This window comes from Myxine glutinosa, chromosome 1, assembly GCF_964187855.1.
Source record: "Myxine glutinosa chromosome 1, kmMyxGlut1.1, whole genome shotgun sequence".
NCBI lineage: Eukaryota > Metazoa > Chordata > Myxini > Myxiniformes > Myxinidae > Myxine > Myxine glutinosa.
The window spans coordinates 145,855,640-145,876,076 of NC_136261.1; positions in this window are offsets into that span (position 1 = coordinate 145,855,640).

Consider the following 20,437-nt stretch of genomic DNA (forward strand, 5'->3'; position numbering starts at 1 on the left):
AATGCATTTTCGCTTACCTTGATGTTTGTGACCCCTCATCAGGACTTGCACGACCTGTGCTGTCAACAACAGTAACCACCATCCTCAGCCTTCTGGAATGGCAGCCCTGCAAGACCCTAATCTCATAACGTAATTTAATACCGTGCCCTTCCTGGAACCACACCACTGTGACCTCTGGCACTTCGTAGCCCAAGGGGGGGGGGGGGGGGGGGAGAGTGGGTTAGCGGCACAGCCTCACAGGCTCTTTGTGCAACAACACCTTACTGTCCCTTCACTCAAACCAAGTTCCCTGTGGCCCCCAGGCACCTGCATCCCCAGGCTCGATGCGTCTCTAAGATTACTTGTCACAAATCTGCGTCTTAGAACATTAAAGTCTCCTTTGCTATCAATCCTGGGCAATACCCGGTGCCCCTCAGTGGCTCCGATAACTCGAATTAATTACTACTCCCTCGAGCTATAAATCCTGCTGTTGCATTGATGCCACCCTATGGCATCCCAACACGGCTACATCACAATTTCTTTTTCTAACACTTCATGTTGACGCTGCACACTCATCTAACGTCATCCACTGCTCCCTCAAACTTGACTCACAGGCGGAAGAGATAGCAAAACACACCTCTAACCTCAAATTCTTCCACATGTCCAAATTCAAAGTTTCTCCCATAATGCCTCAACCTGTTCCTCTCGCCAACCCCTTCACTGCCCCTCAATCTCTTCCTGTCCCTGCGGCAGATATGTGATGCTCTTTCTCCTCCATCAACGCCCACAGCATCAATTCTCAGAGTTTGTTGTCCTCCATTATCTTGTCAATTCTTCTTCTTCCCTTATTGGGTGACTTTGCTTCGTCATAATTACCTTCAGATCCTTTATCTGACCTATCAGACGCAGGTGGAGGATCAGAAACCTTGATCCTCCTCTTCCTTTTTTTCTTGTTTTTTTTTAGCTCATCTACAACGAAGACAAGAAGAGCTGTTAAAGCCATAACGATGTCCTTCAGTCAGTCCGGCCTTCCTTCCTTCCTTCCGTCAGTCAGTAAGGCAATGGGCCCATTAACATTTTTTGTTTTTTCCCTACTCCTCCGAAGCGGCTCAACAAATCGTTTTGAAACTCGGCATGATGATTCAGCACATCGTGGGCAAAAACTATTGGAGCTCTTTATAATTTCCATGCAGGTGGTGAGATAATTAGCTAATTTACTCAAAATGTAATCTGAGTTTGTTTGTCCATCACGAGATTACATCATCAATGTTTCCTAGTTCTTTCATTTTAACCTCTAAATCTAATTTTATTTTAATCACCAGTTAATTTCATCCGTTAATTAAATCTGAGCCTCTTAATGTCATGAATGCCCTCTTGCTTTGAAGAAAGTGTGAGGGGAGGGGGGGGGGGAGAGAGAGTTGGGGTGGGGAGGGGCAAAGAAGAGACAGTCCTTTTCATCACTTTTAGCCCTATTAGTCCTTTTTACTCTGATTAAGACCCTTTCAACACTTTCGATCCCTTTAGACTCATTACACACTATAGACACCCTTAAGACCTTTAGAATATTAAGACCCACTTAAGACCCCTAAGACCACTAAAACCCTTTAAGAAGAATAATAGGGCTTTAGGCCCTATTAGTCCTTTTTACTCTGATTAAGACCCTTTCAACACTTTCGATCCCTTTAGACTCATTACACACTATAGACACCCTTAAGACCTTTAGAATATTAACACCCACTTAAGACCCCTAAGACCACTAAAACCCTTTAGAACCATATGATATTTAAGACCCCTATGACCCTGTAATTACCCTAAGGCCCTTAATAACCTTAAAACCCTTTAGAACCTTAAGGCCCTTAATAACCTTAAAACCCTTTAGGATCCTAAGGCCCTTAATAACCTTAAAACCCGTTAGAACCCTAAGGCGCTTAATAACCTTAAAACCCTTTAGGACACTAAGGCCCTTAATAACCTTAAAACCCTTTAGGACCCTAAGGCCCTTAATAACCTTAAAACCCATTAGAACCCTAAGGCGCTTAATAACCTTAAAACCCTTTCGGACACTAAGGCCCTTAATAACCTTAAAACCCTTTAGGACCCTAAGGCCCTTAATAACCTTAAAACCCGTTAGAACCCTAAGGTGCTTAATAACCTTAAAACCCTTTAGAACCTTAAGGCCCTTAATAACCTTATAACCCTTTAGAACCTTAAGGCCCTTAATAACCTTAAAACCCTTTAGGACCCTAAGGCCCTTAATAACCTTAAAACCCTTTAGAACCTTAAGGCCCATAATAACCTTAAAACCCTTTAGGACCCTAAGGCCCTTAATAACCTTAAAACCCTTTAGGACCCTAAGGCGCTTAATAACCTTAAAACCCTTTAGAACCCTAAGGCCCTTAATAACCTTAAAACCCGTTAGAACCCTAAGGTGCTTAATAACCTTGAAACCCTTTAGAACCTTAAGGCCCTTAATAACTTTATAACCCTTTAGAACCTTAAGGCCCTTAATAACCTTAAAACCCTTTAGGACCCTAAGGCGCTTAATAACCTTAAAACCCTTTAGGACCCTAAGGCCCTTAATAACCTTAAAACCCTTTAGAACCCTAAGGTGCTTAATAACCTTAAAACCCTTTAGAACCTTAAGGCCCTTAATAACCTTATAACCCTTTAGAACCTTAAGGCCCTTAATAACCTTAAAACCCTTTAGGACCCTAAGGCCCTTAATAACCTTAAAACCCTTTAGAACCTTAAGGCCCATAATAACCTTAAAACCCTTTAGGACCCTAAGGCCCTTAATAACCTTAAAACCCTTTAGGACCCTAAGGCGCTTAATAACCTTAAAACCCTTTAGAACCCTAAGGCCCTTAATAACCTTAAAACCCGTTAGAACCCTAAGGTGCTTAATAACCTTAAAACCCTTTAGAACCTTAAGGCCCTTAATAACTTTATAACCCTTTAGAACCTTAAGGCCCTTAATAACCTTAAAACCCTTTAGGACCCTAAGGCGCTTAATAACCTTAAAACCCTTTAGAACCCTAAGGCCCTTAATAACCTTAAAACCCTTTAGAACCCTAAGGCCCTTAATAACCATAAACCCCTTCAGAATCCTAAGACCCTTTAGAACTCTAAGACCCCTAAGACCACTAAGGTCCTTTAGAACCGTAAGATCCTTGAAGACCATTAATACCCTGAAGACTCTTTAGAACCCTAAGATTCTAAAAGATCCCTAAGACCGCTAAGATAATTTATGACCCTAAGAATCATAAGACCCTCTTTATCACCTAAAGCAGCCTGACTACAACCACACTCAATCAGGAGACAAGCGTCTGTCACCCCTGGGGCTATTTGTTTTGTCCAGGAACATTATTGATCACGTGCCTGGGAACGAATTTCTGTATCTGTGTATTCTTGTATTTAGAAGTTGTTAAAATCATGCATGTTGTTCATTGTTCACCACTCGATCACATATAGTGAGGTTTCTTATTTTTTCTTCAACAAAACTAATTCAGAAATTGTGTTTTTCCAGCTGTCTTCTCAATAATGCTTTCATCACCATTCTTCCAAATGTTAAACTAAGATGTCAGCTGTCTCTGTTGTAATATCTCCCAAAAATCTGTGCAGCAAAATATGTACTTTTAATTACTCCCACAGCAAAAAAAACAACGACAAAATAAAAACAGGTTTGCAAACCACAGGAGAATGAGCCAAATGAAGCACCAATAAACTAAAAAAACAACTAGAGCGTCACTCAGTAGAGAGCATGCCTCCGCCTGGTTGGCCAGATTAATTCAACTAGGGCATGCCCGTACGTGGGTGCCCGTTCCTTGCCAAAAAAAAAAAAAAACGCTACCCGTACGCTCTACCCCGCCCGTACGCCCGTAAACAAAAAAAACAACGCTCTTCGCTTCCGCCCTTCGCTCTGACTGAATTGGGAGAAATAATGCGCATAAGAAATCGAGAAATTATTATTTTCTCCGGAAGAAATCGAATTACGAACCGTAATGGCGCACGCGCTCGCCTCGGCTCGCTCTCACATCGGCCACGCCTACGCAACGCAACGCGTTCTGTGATTGGCTGCCGGAAGTGAAGTCTTCACTGTCCGGAAGGTCGCAAATCGCAGTTACGATGAATCGCAAATTAGTTTTAATTAGTTTTAAAACATAGTTTAACGGCAACATAGTTTTCCAACGTGAAATAAATGAATACGCTCTCAAATGTGCCGTCCGAGGCAGAGTCTGTTCGCCACGTTCGGCACACGTGATAGCTCGCTGCTCTCTGATTGGTTGAATCGTTTTTTGGACATAGCTCGGTAACTACTTGTCCGATTAATATGAAACCTTGAAAAGGCACATCCTCGGGTCCCCAGCAATATACCTGGCAAGTTTAAAGTATATCGGACCCGTGGTTGTCGAGAAACAGCGGTCACAGACATACATACATACATACATACATACATACATACATACATACATACACACAGAGATTACTGGAATTATAGATAGATGGTGAAGAATTGCTCAATAAATTCGACTAGCTGGATCCGGATCCGGATTTTCACCAAAATCTAATCATTTCGTCCTTGTCACATACGCCACATCTCCGCCAAATTTCGTCCGAATTTGTCGACAACTTTTTGAGATATTTTGTTCACAAACGGATAGACAGAGGTGAAAACATAACCTCCATCCACCTTTGGTGGCGGAGGTAATAATGAAAAAAACAACCACATCCTTATTACTTTGCTTTTTAAGTATATTGCATCTGGATACACATATGTTAATCATGATTTGAGCTGACATTTATATGGGAGAGATTATGTCAGGAGCAGGAGGTATAAATTAACAATGATTTTTATAATGAGGTAAATATGCTCAGACAGATAATGGGGAAGGAACTAAAATGAAATCAAACTCCCATCTGTCATGACAACAAGCCTTGCTGTATGTTATGTTATTCAAACAATGAAACAACCAATGTATTCACGACAACAATGAAATAGAGCCTTTCTTACCTGAAATTTGCCCACGATTGTGGTTCTGTTGTCTCCTTAGGATGGAGGAAGGTGCAATATGTGATGTTCGTGTTTCCAGTAAGAAGGTTTGGTCAGGGTTAAGGGCAGGAGGAGTGGAGGGCTTGATGTCCTCTTAGACCAAAACAACAGGAGAATAATGGCTCATGCACTTTCCTATTTCATGTCAGGAACCCAGTGTGTGGTAAATGTTGTAAAGCACAGCAGAGGTCAACATCAACTTGCCAGTGATTTCACGTTCCATCATACATACATATACAGAACTGGCAGCCATCATTCAATCACCGGCTGCTTGCTGCGTAACCAAGGCCTTAGTGCTGGAGTCGAAAAGGTGACCATTTCTTCTGCGTTTGTTTTGACTTTTCCGTAACAAAGCACAATTCAGAAAGGCATCTTCATCAGAAAAACCTCCCTGACTCACCTTTTCAAGTAAACAAAGCCTGAGTTACGGTCATAAACTAAAGTATCTCAGTTTCGCATCATCGGCTCTACTTTTTAATAATAATAAAAATTACATGGTCAAGGCTCGTGGAAGTGCTAGGACACAGAAAAAAAAATCAGGACACAACATAACAAAGGGAAGAGCAGGAGAAAGGGGAAAATGCCAACAGCATGGCGGAGGGAGAATGTGGACGGAGACCGACAAACAAGGGATGCAGTCAACGATGAGGGGTAAGGAAGAACCCAAGGGGTGGACAAGATGGATACATAAGCAACATTTTTGGGTGGTTTCATGGGTGGAGCAAAGATCATGGTTTTGGATGGGGGATGACTTGAGATGGGGGTGAACAGCTGAATTGAAAGACCTGGAGGGAAGAATGAAATTGAAGAGAATGTGGAAGATGGTTCGACAAGAGGGAAAAAGGAGGAATAAATGAGTGTGTCCTGCAGATGCCTCAGGAGACAAAGGTATTCTGTGAAGGATGTTTTATGCAGGTGATTTAGTTGTGGCGGAGAGTAGCAGGTTCAAGATTTCTGTTCACCGACGCTCCCCATCCAACTCGACGGAGCTTGAGCAAATCCACAAGGAAGAATGGGAGAAACTCCCCAAATACAGATGTGCAAAGCTGTTACAGACATACCCAAGAAAACTCAAAGTTGTAATCACTGCCAAAGGCGCTTCTATGGGTCACTCTGGCTGAGCTCCAGAGATCCTGTGTGGAGATGGGAGAAACTTCCAGAAGGACAACCATCACTGCAACACTCCACCGATATGGGCTTTATGGCAGGGGTTGAATACTTATGTAAATTAAACATTTCAGCTTTACATTTTTCATTATTTTGTAAAACAATTTCAAAAAAAAAATTCCACTTTGACATTATAGGGTGTTATGTGTAGAACACTGATGAAAAAAAAATCTCGATTTTAAATACAGGCTGTAACACAGCATGTGAAAAAGGTCAAGGGGTGTGAATACTTTCTGAAGGTGCTGTATCTATCCAAGAAAATACTGTTATGTCGGTGGGTAGGGCATATATAGATTTAGGTAGATCTGTATAGGTATCATGCTCTGGTTGGTGTGGGTAGCTAGAACCATCTCGATGTAAATAAGTACAGGACCTGTCTATACCGGATGTCGGACAAGTTGGGTATGTGTCCCCATCAGGAGGGGTGGGGCTTGTTAACTAGCGTCGGGATTATGCTAATTCCATTGTGTGTCGTTCCCTCTGTGCCATCCCGGTGTCCCTTATGGCAATACATCAAATACATTAGCTAGATCCATTAGTGCACCACATTAATTAATTTCGCCGCCGCCACAATGACTGACCAAAAAGACCGACAGCAAGCGGCCGTGCAGTGGTACACCATGGCAATCAGACATAGAGCAGGCAGGCTGAGGCCACGCCCACCTCGTGAGAGATTGACACCGGGGGTTTGGTGGGCGAATAACACGACTGGTGGGAGGGGACTCGTAAATTGGTAAGAGGCCCGGATGACGTCAGAGCGGCCCGGACAAGAGACTTGGAGCGGCGGACATTTTCTCTCTTCGCCTCTGCCTGTCTTCGCCTCCGCTTTTCTCTTCCCTTTGCCCTCTTGCCCTGGACTGCCCCTTTGTGCTGGACCCTCTATTGTGTTGGACCTCATCCCGTTTGGACCCTCGTTCGTTGGACGTTGAAAGGACGTTGGTGCACCGACGATTCTCTTACCCAAATTCACACACGAACCTCGCAAACGAGCGGGGACATGAGGCTTGGCATGCAGCGGCGTCCGTGGGCCTGGTGGAGCGTGAATGGGGGCGTAACGAGGCCTACTTCCCACTGACCGAAGCCGCGGTCGGATGACTGCGCTCGGAGCCGGGCCATCCTTGATGACTGCAGACTACTGATTGAGATAAGACGCACCACAGAACACAACGAAATGGTTATTTTATTATTCATTCCCCGGTGCTGTATGTGAAGTCTGTGAGTGGGGACGTCCCAATCTAGGTTCTAGTTTTTGTCATCGCATTTCCCTGTCCCGATAGTTGCTTTAAATAAACCCTTGTATTATTTTCCCAACCAACTTTAATTCCGTTTTCATTTGTGAGTTCTTTTCAAAGGATGAAGACATCGTCGGACCGTCAGGTAAGCCGCGGCATTATCCCCCAAATCCCCCTTCTCGTGTATGATCCGCCATCAATTGGAAACGCCTCATTAAGCTCGATTCCATCCGTGGACGTTCTGTCTTAACTGAGAGCCGTCCACACGACAACTGGTGTCAGAAGTGGGATTTGGGCGCCAGGACAATTTTTTTGTCCGCGGCGGGAGATCGACACAGTCAGGCATTCATTGTGCTCGGCATTCAGATGAAAATTTTTCGTAGTCGGAGGCGCTATAAATTGATTAGCCAATTGGGGTGCACGAAGCGCGGCATCGCGATTCGAAAATTTAAAGTTTTTAAAATTTGTTCGGAGGTAAAATATGCGAGCCGGAGACACATTAGCCAACAGCGAAATGGCGGACGTTGAATTGGACACACGTGAGGGAAATGCCAAGGTTCGAAGTGAGCTGATTGTAGATGGGGGGGAAGAGCATAGTGATGGAACCTCCCTCGCAACCGAGACGGTCCCGATAGATCTCCAGACCATAGTACATTTATTAAAGGCTCAGAGTGAGCGCAGTGAGCGATTGAATAGTAAAATGGACACAATGAGCGATGAATTAAAGGGAGAAATGAAGGGAATGAATAACAGCATTTATGCCCAGAGTGATAAAATTGATGGGTTGAAGGGAGAAATCGGGGGATTGAATGAAACAATGGATACCCAAAGGAATGAATGGAGGGGAGAAAGGCAGAGATTTAATGACAAATGGGATGCCAGTCGTGAACAGAGGAAAGCCCAGATTAAAGAAACGGGAACCCCATGTGAACAAATGAATGAAATAAAGAAAGAACAAAATAATGATTCACATGGGGCACCGGAGAAGCCAAGGGTGGCAGAATTTGAAGCAAAACGGGGGGTGTTAACTGGGACAATGGAAGAGTGTGCGGCCCATGCTGATGTGCATGGGGCACAGGAGCCGGGAATGGCAATTGAATTAAAATGGGAAGGAAATTTGGAAAGAAATGGGGAAGGTAAAAATTTAAATGGGGAAGTTTGGGAAGGAAATTTGGAGGTGAGTGGGAAGTGCTCGAATGTGAATGGGAAGTGTCTACAGGTTGACGGGTAGTGTCTACTGGTTTGTCACAGGTGATGAAAATTTTTAAAAGGAAAAATAAAGTTACATTGAAATGAGAATTGGATTTGGAACAGCCTTGGTGGGAGTTGGTCAGCTGCGGGTTTTGGACCAGGGGAGGTCATTGGGGATGGCCTTGGGGGAAATGTGCCCCCTTGGAAATTTGGGTATGCCAGCCAGCTGGGGGCTGGGTTGGCAGGATTTGGATGTGGGGTCCAACCATGGGTGGCATGGTACGACCTGGGCCCCACGGGGGGTCTGGTGGAGTGTGGCGTCCCTTGTCCACCGGGGTTCCGCCCGAGCGGGTGGCTCGGGCCAGCAGGGTCACCAGACACTGGTGGGGGTTAAGACCTCCAGGGGGTCCGGGGTGGTTTCTCACAGGCCTGGGATGGCGTATATTGAGGACCACTAGGGGGAGGTGTTGTGAGTCGCGCCTTGGTGGTGGCATCGCATACGGCCAACATGGGCCTGATGTGGTGACCGCCTTGGCATGCGGCCTGGCACCCTCTCGCTGAGACTCTGGGACAGCCAGCATGTGGTGACCTGCCATGCTGTGCTGGTCTATGAACACGGGTCGAACCGCATGGACAGGAATAAGATAGCCCACCGGACAACCATTGGGGCATCTGTGGAACGTGATGGTGTGAGAATGATCTTCCACAGATGTTTCGTTATGATTTGTGGACACTCGGCTTGGGAAGAGAGCCATGGGAATGTGAATGGGAACTTGTAACATGCCGAGCATATGGGCCATGCTCGACTGGCATGTGTATGGAAAAGCACCCTTCTTTCGTGAAATTAGTAAAATGTGAAAATGTTTGGCATGGTAATCTGAGGGAAGATGCAAATTTAAGGGTAAATTTTGAAATTCTATGGTGGGCACTGCATAGTGGCACCATTATTGATCCAGGTGTGTTAGACCAAAGTGTTGGAGGCTGTGATTAAAAAATTAACAGGTTAGCAGGACACAGCCTTCAACTGGTTGCGGGGGCGATTGCGCCAATATTTGGGACGCGGGTTGTGGGGATGGGTTGGGTAGTTGGGGGTCAACGTGGTGCTGTGGGTGACCGAGGTGTGTGGACCATGTCTTCTGGGTGAGTCTCCTGGTGTAGCATGGCTGTCTGAGGACCTTGGTGTGGTCAAGTGTGGGTGGGCACTGGGGGCTGCAGTTGTGTGGACTGGGGGATGAGGGCGGCGTAGGTGACGTGAGGGTGGATGCCACGCACTGCGACCGTCTCCCCCAGGGCCGAGGTTGTGAGTGTGGTAGTGTTGTTGGCAGCAGGTGCTCACCACATTGGCCAGCTGGGTCTAGTGCAGCCGTGTTCCTCGCAGGGGGGGGGCGAAGGATGGATGGTGGGTCGCACCCTTATGGACGCTCATGGGCCATGTTGGTGTTTCGACTGCTCAGCTTGTCCCGATGACCCTTGCATGGTAGAGGTGCGTAGCTGTCGTGGCCAAATGTAGTTGTTTAGAACAGATCACCGTTGGATGCGGATCCACATACCTGCCAGTACAGCAGGGAGAAAAGTGAAATTTGGTGAGTTTGGTAGGCCCAATGAGAAATTTTGGGATTTTGAGGATAGATGGCACTTTGGACCCAGCCAACCTGCAACTACCTGCACTTGAGGTAAGTGTTTGGATGTGTACTGTCCCAGGCTTCAGGACATGCTTATGTAAATTGGGGGACATGTAATTTGGAGTTGGGGTTGGGTGAGAATGATGTCATGGTCGGTGAGAATGATGTCATGGTTGGAATGGTTGCCACACAGATGGAATGGTTGCCACACAGGGTCTTGTGCCTGGCGTTTGTTTATGTGGAGGTGTAATGTTTTTGTGTGGTCGTGAGTTTGGAAATGGAGTTATGAGTGACAGTGTATTGAAATGTGCTTTTTGAAAGATGTAATGGTAAAATGTGAACTGGGGATTTCACATAAAGGCAGGCCATGGCAACTCTTGTAACATCTTTTTGGTACCATCTTCTCTGGAAATGTGTTGAGAATTGAATGGCAGTGGAGGAGGAAGTGTGTTTTGAGGATTTTGTGGGTGGGGAAGGTGTGCGTGTCCGCAGGTATGGATCAAGCTCTGAGGAGCGATGACTGTGACCCCCCTCTGCAGCAATTAACCCTGACAGCCAGTGATGACTAGAAATTGGAGCCCTTTGGTGGAGGGTCCGTTTGGGCACCTTGGGGTGGAAGACTCCCAGCAACCCGTGTAGCTGCGCTGAAGCAGGAGGCAACAGAGCCTGGAGTGTGGAGACCCCCACCGGCGGGGTAATGGCAGAAAGGGGCTGTTTGACTGTCATGGGGCCAAGAGGTAAAGGGGGAGGGGCAATTAATTTGCAAGTCAAGTGACTTGTGTTTGGACTGCGGGCACCACAGCCTGAAGCTCCCCTACCATCTTGATTGTGCAGTACCTCCCTGCTGCGTAGTTGAGAGAAACGCACACATGAATATGACATCTATGCCATGGTCCTGCAGGAGGGTGGAATAAGTTCTTGCTTACAATGATTTCTGTGTCTTGCTGATTTTTGGAATGAGAATGAATGGTTATGGGTTTTGTGTTGCATGAATGTGGGCGAAATCCACCGAGCCATGTCACTCACCTGTAACACCAATGGGGGGGGGGCGGGGGGGGCTGTGTTATGTCGGTGGGTAGGGCACGTATAGATTTAGGTAGATCTGTATCGGTATCGTGCTCCGGTTGTCCTGGGTAGCTATAACCATCTCGATGTAAATAAGTAGAGGACCTGTCTCGACCGGATGTCGGACAACTTGGGTATGTGTCCCCGCCACGAGGGGGCAGGGCTTGTTAACTAGCGTAGGGATTATGCTAATTCCATTGTGTGTCGTTCCCTCTGTGAACATCCCCGTGTCCCTTATGGCAATGCATCACATACATTAGCTAGATCCATTAGTGCACCACATTAATTAATTCTGCCGCCGCCACAATGACTGACCGAAAAGACCGACAGCAAGCGGCCGCGCAGTGGTACACCATGGCGATCAGACATAGAGCAGGCAGGCTGAGGCCACGCCCACCTCGCGAGAGATTGACACTGAGGGTTTGGTGGGTAGATCGCACGGCAGGTGGGAGGGGACGCATAGATTGCTACGAGGCCCGGATGACGTCAGAGCGGCCCGGACAAGAGACTTGGAGCGGCGGACATTTTCTCTCTTTGCCTCTGCCTGTCTTCGCCTCTGCTTTTCTCTTCTGTTTGCCCTGGACTGCCCCTTTGCACTGGACCCTCTCTTGTGTTGGACCTCGTCCTATTTGGACCCTCGCTCATTGGACGTTGGAAGGACATTGGCGCGCTGACGATTCCCTTTCCCGGATTCAGACATGAACCTCACGAACGATAGCTCGGGGACACAAGGCTTGGCATGCAGTGGCGTCCGTGGGCCTGGTGGAGCTTGAACAGGGCGGAACGAGTCCTACTTCCCTCTGACCGGAGCCGTGGTTGGATGACTGCGCTCGGAGCCGGGCAATACTTGACGACTGCAGACTACTGATTGAGATAAGACGCACCACAGAACACAACGAAACTGCTATTTTATTATTCATTCCCAGGTGCTGTATGTGAAGTCTGTGAGTGGGAACGTCCCAACCTAGGTTCTAGTTTTTATCATCGCGTTTTCCTGTCCCGATAGTTATTTTAAATAAACACTTGTATTATTTTCCCAACCAACTTTAATTAAGTTTTCGTTTGTGAGTTCTTTTCAAAGGGTGAAGACATCGTCGGACCGTCAGGTAAGCCGCGGCATTATCCCCCAAACCCCCCTCCTCGTGTATGACCCGCCATCAATTGGAAACGCCTCATTAAGCTCGATTCCATCCGTGGACGCTGTGTCGTACCTGAGAGCCGTCCACACGACAATACAATCACACAAAGTAGAGCATCCATCCCCACCCCCATCAGGATTTTAGGGCCTTGGCTCCCCGACTAAGTAGAAATAAACACAAAGAGAAGGGTCGGGTGTCAAAATGGAGAAACTTGGACAAATAAGGCATGTGTGAAGGAATGAGGGGTAGGACAGGACGCATGGGTGGACAAGATGGATAAAGAAGCAAAGATGGACAAAGAAGGACAAACTGGAAATGTGGAAAGAGGTGGGCTTGGGGGGAGGGGTTAACGGTGGTAGAAAATATCATGGGTTTGAATGGGGAGTGACTTGACATAGTGGTGAACTGCTGTCTTGAGGACCTGGAGGGAAAAATACTAAATTGTCCACCAATACTAAATTAAATTGAATTATATACTTGAAGACTGGAGAACACAGATCACCTTCATAATACTTCCAAGAACCATTCTATATATCGATATATAGCATGAGAGGGCGTGGCAAATGAGAGGGTTGAGGTGAAGAAGATGCTGATTTACGCTGCGCTCCATGGTGATCAAGAAAGTCTCCATTTGTGGGTTTTAGAGGTGTGCTGCTGTGCTTTGTCACACTCATGCCATGACGAATCCTAGTCACAGACTTGGCCTTGTCAAGAAACAGGGCCATAATAAACCTTGGACACATAAAACCATATCGTACCATAAAAAGGTCTTTTGGGGGGGGGGGGGGGGGGAATCAGAAGAGGAACAACAGCATAGCTATTCGGAAGAGGTGGAAGGCCCTTTCCCTCAGATGAGATGTTGCACACTATGTTCATTAATCTTCATATCCTGAGCAATTATTTTGTTAGTTTTGAAATGGGGAGTTGCTTTTACCATGAAATAATCTTTGTACAGTTGTTGAGCTTGGCTTATGATCATTGTTGTCAATTGCACCTGTAGTAAACAGACCAGTCGCATATGCTGAGGACACACGATCCCATATGTGTTGTACTGTACACACACAACATTTGCCAACCCAGTTCAAATAGCCAAAACCCTGTCATATGACACAGACAGTCCTAGGTTGAACAAGGTGTCAACAAGGTCTCTCTTTCATGCAAGAACATGCACCTTCAAGCCCAGGTAGATAATAAGGGGGTTTCCTGGTCTCTGGTATGCATTGGCAAGCTTGCTTGATCGATGGGACTTCTGTGATCGACAATGCTGGTTGGCTGAGCTCTACATTTTCAGACTGATCGATGATACTTAGGCCATCCAATAGCATTTGCACTATGCCAACAGTAACTTTAGCACAGAGTCTCGGTGGCATCGGTCTGTGAATGAGCTGCTGAATGTGGACTTTGATTTTAACATTTCACCTCGTACTATATTTGCATCATGTATCAAATGGATTCTGTCATCATCAGCGTTTTCTTTCATGACCTACTTCGACATCATGATTATGTTGCCCTTGAAGGCTGGGAGTCTTTTACAAAGCTTAATTCGCAGCTTGATGGAGTTTTTAGGTTGTGGGTTGTAGACAGCAACCGCCCAGGGTGGTACTACCGTTCTGACTTAGGAGCGTTAAAGTGGTGCTCAGAACCATCTTATACTCTCCGTATCAGGATTGCTGGTCTTACTTTCTGTCTCACTCAAACTATATCTACTGGGCTAGCTTCAATCTTTCTCGCAAAGTAACATCACACACTTTTCTTCTCTTTTATTTAAGGCCTGGTCTCGATGAGGGCAATGCAGGCCATGCCTGGAGTCTCCAACATAAAAATAAATATAAAACAAAATACTGCTCTCCCCTCCGGACTGGGGCTCCTGTCTCACACCTAGCTCAGCTTCACAATGTAGAAACCAAGGCTTTTTCCCCAGGTCTGGAACAAACTCCCACTCCTCCCTCCAGGTCTTCAAAACAGCAGTTTACCACCTTCTCTTGTCTTCCCACATCCAAAACCTTGAACATTTCTACCCCTGTTAATCCACCCCAAATGTATCTCCTTCAAATTCCATTTTCTTTCCTCAAAGTGCGTGTAGTGTCCATCTTGTTTATCCCATGTACCCTGCCCAGCCCTCTCCCTTCCACAGATCTCCCAATGTCCCTGCTCCCTACTGGTGTTGTGCTTCCCTCTCTCTCCCCCGTTTCTCTCCCGCTCCCTTTATTACTGGATATGATCTAGGTATTAACTCTGACATGAGCGTAGACTTAGTGTACAAAAAATGAGTACCTTAGGATTCTGAGAGTGAGCTTGTACGTTCGGAAAAATCAACTAAAATATGTTCCTTTATTCTTGTAGTAAGGGCACAGATAGTTGTAGTGATTTGGTGTGCTCAAGATGTTTGGTGTAGAGTTTGGAAAATTCAGACTGTTTCATAATGGGAACTGTGTAACTATTTAGTCTCAGTCCTTTGATATAGGCAACAAGTTCTGCTTATACAATACCATGTGTGACCTTTTATTTATCATCCAAACACTTTGCATTATTGTTCGACAACATCCCCAGAACTTAACTTTGTCAACAGTTGTTCATGCTGAAGTTTTTGAGCACACAGACAAACATTCGCATCCAGCTTGGAGCTAGTTGTTTCGTGCAAGGAGTCAACATTGGCTCCTTCATCACAAATGAAATAAGCTCGTTTTGGCTCTTTAACTCGAGGTGTTGACAGGCAAGTGGATGTTCAGCTTGGTTCAATGTCACTGTGAGTCTCCACTGTGTCTCTTTTTTTCCCATCGCAACTTTCTGTTATTGTACTTCAAATGACAGGACTTTTTTTATAACAGCTCTGTTTTCTGCCAGTGTTTCTTCGATACCAGTTTCACCATCAAGTCGATTAATGTCGAACGGTGGTGCATCTTTTTCATTCAATTCAAGCAAACTTTCAGCGAGTGACTTGTATTCGGATCCAGGGTCGGCTTTGTAATTCGCTGGCCCCTGAAGAGCCTCTGAAGTGACAATTTACTCAGTCTGTGAAGTCGACCTTGTCTTGAGTGTTTGTGGTAATGCACTTGGTCGTACACTTCTCCCTGTTCCGACATTTTGGCTACAGTTGTATGAAAACTGTTTTCGCCATCTGGACAGGAAGAGAAATGTCCATGAGTACCCAAGCAAAGTAGAATTTGACAGGTTTAAAAAAATTTCTAAGAATTGATTTTTATGCCTCCACCTCCGAAGGTGGCCGGAGGCATTATGTTTTCAGGTTGTCCGTCCGTCCGTCCATACGGAGTAAACCTAATTTTTCTCAGCAGCCATATGTCCAATTGAGACAAAACTTTCAGGATAGGAGTGACACCCATGCAGAATGTCTTTATTATAATTGTGACGTCATAGGTCACGTGGTATGGCAGCCATCTTGGATTAAACGCAAATAATAAAAAAACTATTTCTCGGAAACCGCTGAATAGAAAAATTTGAAACTTGGCACATTGTCAAGTATTCCCAATGAGAAACAAAAGCATAATAATGATATCATAGGTGAAGTGGTATACCAGGCAAAAATGTTTTAATCGAATTCCTTATCCTAAAAGTCTGAAATTGCAGGCACATGATTTATGACCCATTTGTATTGAAATATTAAATTTATGACATCATAGGTCACATTGTTTGGCAGCCATATTGGATTAAAGGAAAATATTAAATAATGATATCTCTGAAACCGCTTACCCTATCGATGCGAAATTTTACAAATATCATCTATGCACATCGGATTTTTATGTGAAAAAATAAAAAATATTTTTTCACATAAAACGGCTTTTTTGCGTGCAAAAAAATTATTTTGCTATTTTCAGAGAAAAAAAGAATTTCGCCCTTTTTCGGGAAAAATAAAATAAAATGCCCTTTTTGGTCGAAAATGTCTGGCAACGCTAAAAAAAATTGGGGAATTTTTCGAAATTTTAAACTGCGATCGAAATTTTTAACTGCGATCGAAATTTTTAATTGCGATCGATCTCAAAAACAAAACGTTGCGTCCACTTGCGTGCGTTGCGTCCCCAGCGTGTACAGCAGTGAGGCGGTGTACTACAGTGAGAGAGTGTACACAAAGTGTGAACAAGTCTCCTATCAAGATGAGTGCTGCTCTTCGTGACAAGTGGCTGAAGGAATTCAACGCTGGCGGCGATGGGGCCACCTTCAAGTACGTGTCGAGTGACACGGCTTTCTGTCGAGCTTGTGAAAAGACTTTCCGGGCGAAGCAGAAGTCTGAGCTGGCCCAACATGTCCGAGGAGACCGCCACAAGAGCAACTTGGCCTTGAAGAAGCAGAGGACGGTCACGCAAGCCACCATGGAGGACTTTGGTGGCGGAAAGAGGCACAAGTGCGACGTCGTGGCTCAGGAGCTGTGCCAGGCCATGCTGGCCGCTGGCATCCCATGGTCGAAATTGGAAAACCCTGCCCTCCGGTCGTTCCTGGAGAAGCACATCACTCTCCAGATCCCTGATGAAAGCTGGATTCGAAAGCACTACCTCGACAAGTGCTACGACGAGGCCTTGGCGGGGATCCGTGCCGACCTCGGACAGCAGCCCATCTGGCTGTCCGTCGACGAGACGACCGATTCGGCAGGTCGATATGTGGCCAACATCATCGTGGGACGCTTGTCCAAGGATGGGTACTTTTGTCCCCACCTCGTCCAGTGCATGTTTCTGGAGAAGACCAACTCCGGGGAGATCGTGCGTGCAGTCAATGACACGCTGCGCTATCTTTGGCCTGATTTCAAGCCGGAGTGCCTCAAGGTCCTCGTCAGCGACGCCGCGGCCTATATGATCAAGGCCGGCCATGCCCTGAAGGAACTCTTCCCGGACTTGCTGCATGTGACTTGTGTTGCCCACGCGCTCCACCGTGTCTGCGAGACAGTCCGAGAAATGTTCAAGGACGTCAACGACCTGATTGCCACGACGAAGAAGGTGTTCGTCAAAGCCCCGTCGCGTGTCGTCTTTTGGAAGGAGCAGCAGCCCAATCTTTCTCTCCCCCCGGAGCCCATTCTGACTCAGTGGGGGACGTGGATCGACGCCGCGGTGTTTTACGCCGAGCACTTCGAGGCCGTCAAGGACATTGTGGACCAGCTGAACGATGACGACGCGATGGCAATCCGGAGTGCCAAGGACCTGTTCGGAAAGGCGGACATCAAGCTCAGTTTGGTCTTCTTAAATGCCCACGTGTCGTTCATCCCAAAGATCCTTAAGCAGCTGGAGGAGGTCGGCATGGAGCTGGCCAAGGCCTTCCAGCTCCTTGATCAGGCCAAGGAGGAGCTCGAAAAGATCCGAGGCTGCCGTAAGGAGATCCTGCTCACCAAGTTCAAGGCGGTGCTGCAGTGCAATCCCGACATTGGTGTGCTGAGGGCAGTGGCTTTGATCCTGGATGGAGATCAGCACGGATCTGAGGTTGGTGTGCCGGCTGGAGTCAAGCTTGCTGACATCCCCCTCTTGAGGTACTGCCCCATCGCCAGCGTCGACGTGGAAAGGTCCTTCTCCGTCTGCAGAAACGTCCTCACCGACCACTGACACCGCCTCACCAAGGAGAACATTACCAAGATAATGATTTCAAACACCTACTTTAACCGTTCCTAAAAGGGTCTTGTCAATTTCTTCTAGTCCTCTACTTATCAAACAATGCGGTTGCAATAAAGGTACCTGAACGTCATTTTTTTTTACCTGTTTACTAGCCCAGAGTGCTTAATGTTGTGCAGGAAAAAGCTTACCATTTTTTGTTCTTTTTTTGACTGATTTCTGAAAAACTTGGTAATAAAAAAAAATGAATAAAACGGGGGAAAAAAATATTTCGGGATTTTTTCACATAAAAAAAAAAATTCCCGCTTTTCAAAACATAAAAGGCCTATTTTCTTAACATAAAAATCCGTAGTCTAAATTATTCATCTAACACCACGTTTGTATATAGTTTTGAAAATTATGATGTCATCGGTCACGTGGTTTGGCAGCCATCTTGGATAGACAGACGAACCTTATCTGATCAACACGAAACTTCACAAATGTGATCCCCTACCCATACACATGCAGAGTGTACATTTTTAAAGGTCATAGGTCACAGGGTGTGACAGCCATATTAGCTTGAAAGACGATATTGAAAAAAGAAAATCCCCCCTCTGAAACTGCTTCACCGATCGATGTGAAACCTGTCACAGCTGGTGAAAAGGTGATACTTGAAAACAGCTGAAGGGATTTAAATCAAACTTGTCTATTTTTAGGACAGTCAACGATGGCATCTACCCATTGTGAGACTATGCGGAGGCATATTAGCGACACAGTCACAATGTTCTAGTTTTTCTGCTGACCTAATCAAGTTTATTCGCATAAATAATGGTGTAAGTGTATTTATGAATGTCTAAGCAGCATAACAATGAAATCCGAATTAAAAACAGCGTATAGTTGTGAATCTACGAGGGGCTGTCAATAAGTAACCTTAAAATATTTTCACAACTTGTTTATTGCATGTACGTATGTAACAACTGTTATTTTTCAACATAATCTACATTGCGTTCAATGCATTTTTTCCAGGGCTTTGCTAAAGCCTGGATTCCTCTTGAAAAAAAAATATTTTAGCTGCTTGTGTAGCCATTCTTGCACTGCCTTTTGGACCTCTTCGTCAGATTGGAAAGTGGTTATACTAAGCACCTCTTTAAGTGGCCCAAAAATGTGGTAATCCAAAAGGGGCGAGGTCTGGCGAGTCGGGTGGATGAGGCAGGTCCTCGATTCCTCGACACTCAAAATGCAGGTCCTCGATTGTTGCAGCTGTAGCGCAGGCAATATGGGGCCGAGCATTGTCACGCTGCAGCAAAACACCAGTAGTGAGTAGTCCATGACGTTTTGTTCTGATTGCTGGTTTCAGATGATTTTTATGGAAGTCGCAGTATGATGCACTGGTGACTGTGGTCCCTCTGGGCATGTAATGCTCTACAAGTGGGCCTCGTCTCCCCCAGAAGAGCGTCAGCATCACTTTTCCAGCAGACGGCTGTGTGCGGAATTTTTTGGGCTTCGGTGAATTTGAATGGTGCCACTCTTTGCTTGCCCTCTTCGTTTGTGACTGAAAGTAGTGGACCCAGCTTTCATCCCCCGTCATTACACGCTGTAAGAAAGCGTCGCCTTCTGTTTCGCATGCGTCCACTCGCCATTCTTTCAGTTCGGGTGTGAGTTGTCTAGGCACCCACCTTGCAGATACTTTGCGGAATGGAAAGCACGTTGTGAATGATATGGTTGATATGGTTGCATTGCATCAGCGGCAGATGCACCCACAGAAAAACGATGCAACCAGCAGCCGGGTGGCTGCACACGAACCACCCATCCGCCCACCTGTGGAACTGCCTTGCACACTCGCGTCAATCTCAGGCAACTGTTCACCGCCATCTCGATTCATCTCCCATCCAAAACCGTGATCACCCTTAACATTCCCACCCCTCCCAAAAATTTAGCTTCCTGATCTATCTTGTCCACCCCTTTCCTTTTCCCCTTCCCCTCCTTTTTACCTGCATCCATTGTTTGTCCATTTCCATCTAACTTCTCCCTGCACCTTGCTATTGACGTTTCCCCTTCCTCCTGCTGTTCCCTTTGTGCAGGTCCTCGTTGTGGATCCTCGTCATATGTTGTGCAGGTCCTCGTCATATGTTATGTCCTGATCTCCCCTGTGTCCTCGCTCTTCCATGACCCTCGACTATGTATACAGAAACAAACAAGACCGACCAGCCTAACAACGGCGTCTAACAGTCTAACAACGGCGTAGCCAGGCTTGTTTGATACTTTAGTTCAAGAGGATAGTATGGCCTGGGTGTGGATACCAGTTAGCAACTAGCAATTAGTGCAAGTATTAATTTTTTTGACCAGCCATGGACACCCAGTGAATGATGAGGGTTCAAAAAACGGCAAATGGCAAACGATGAACCAATAAATTCCACATTCCTGTGCCACCTTCACTCGAATGTCAGGCATTGATGTGCTGCAGCTG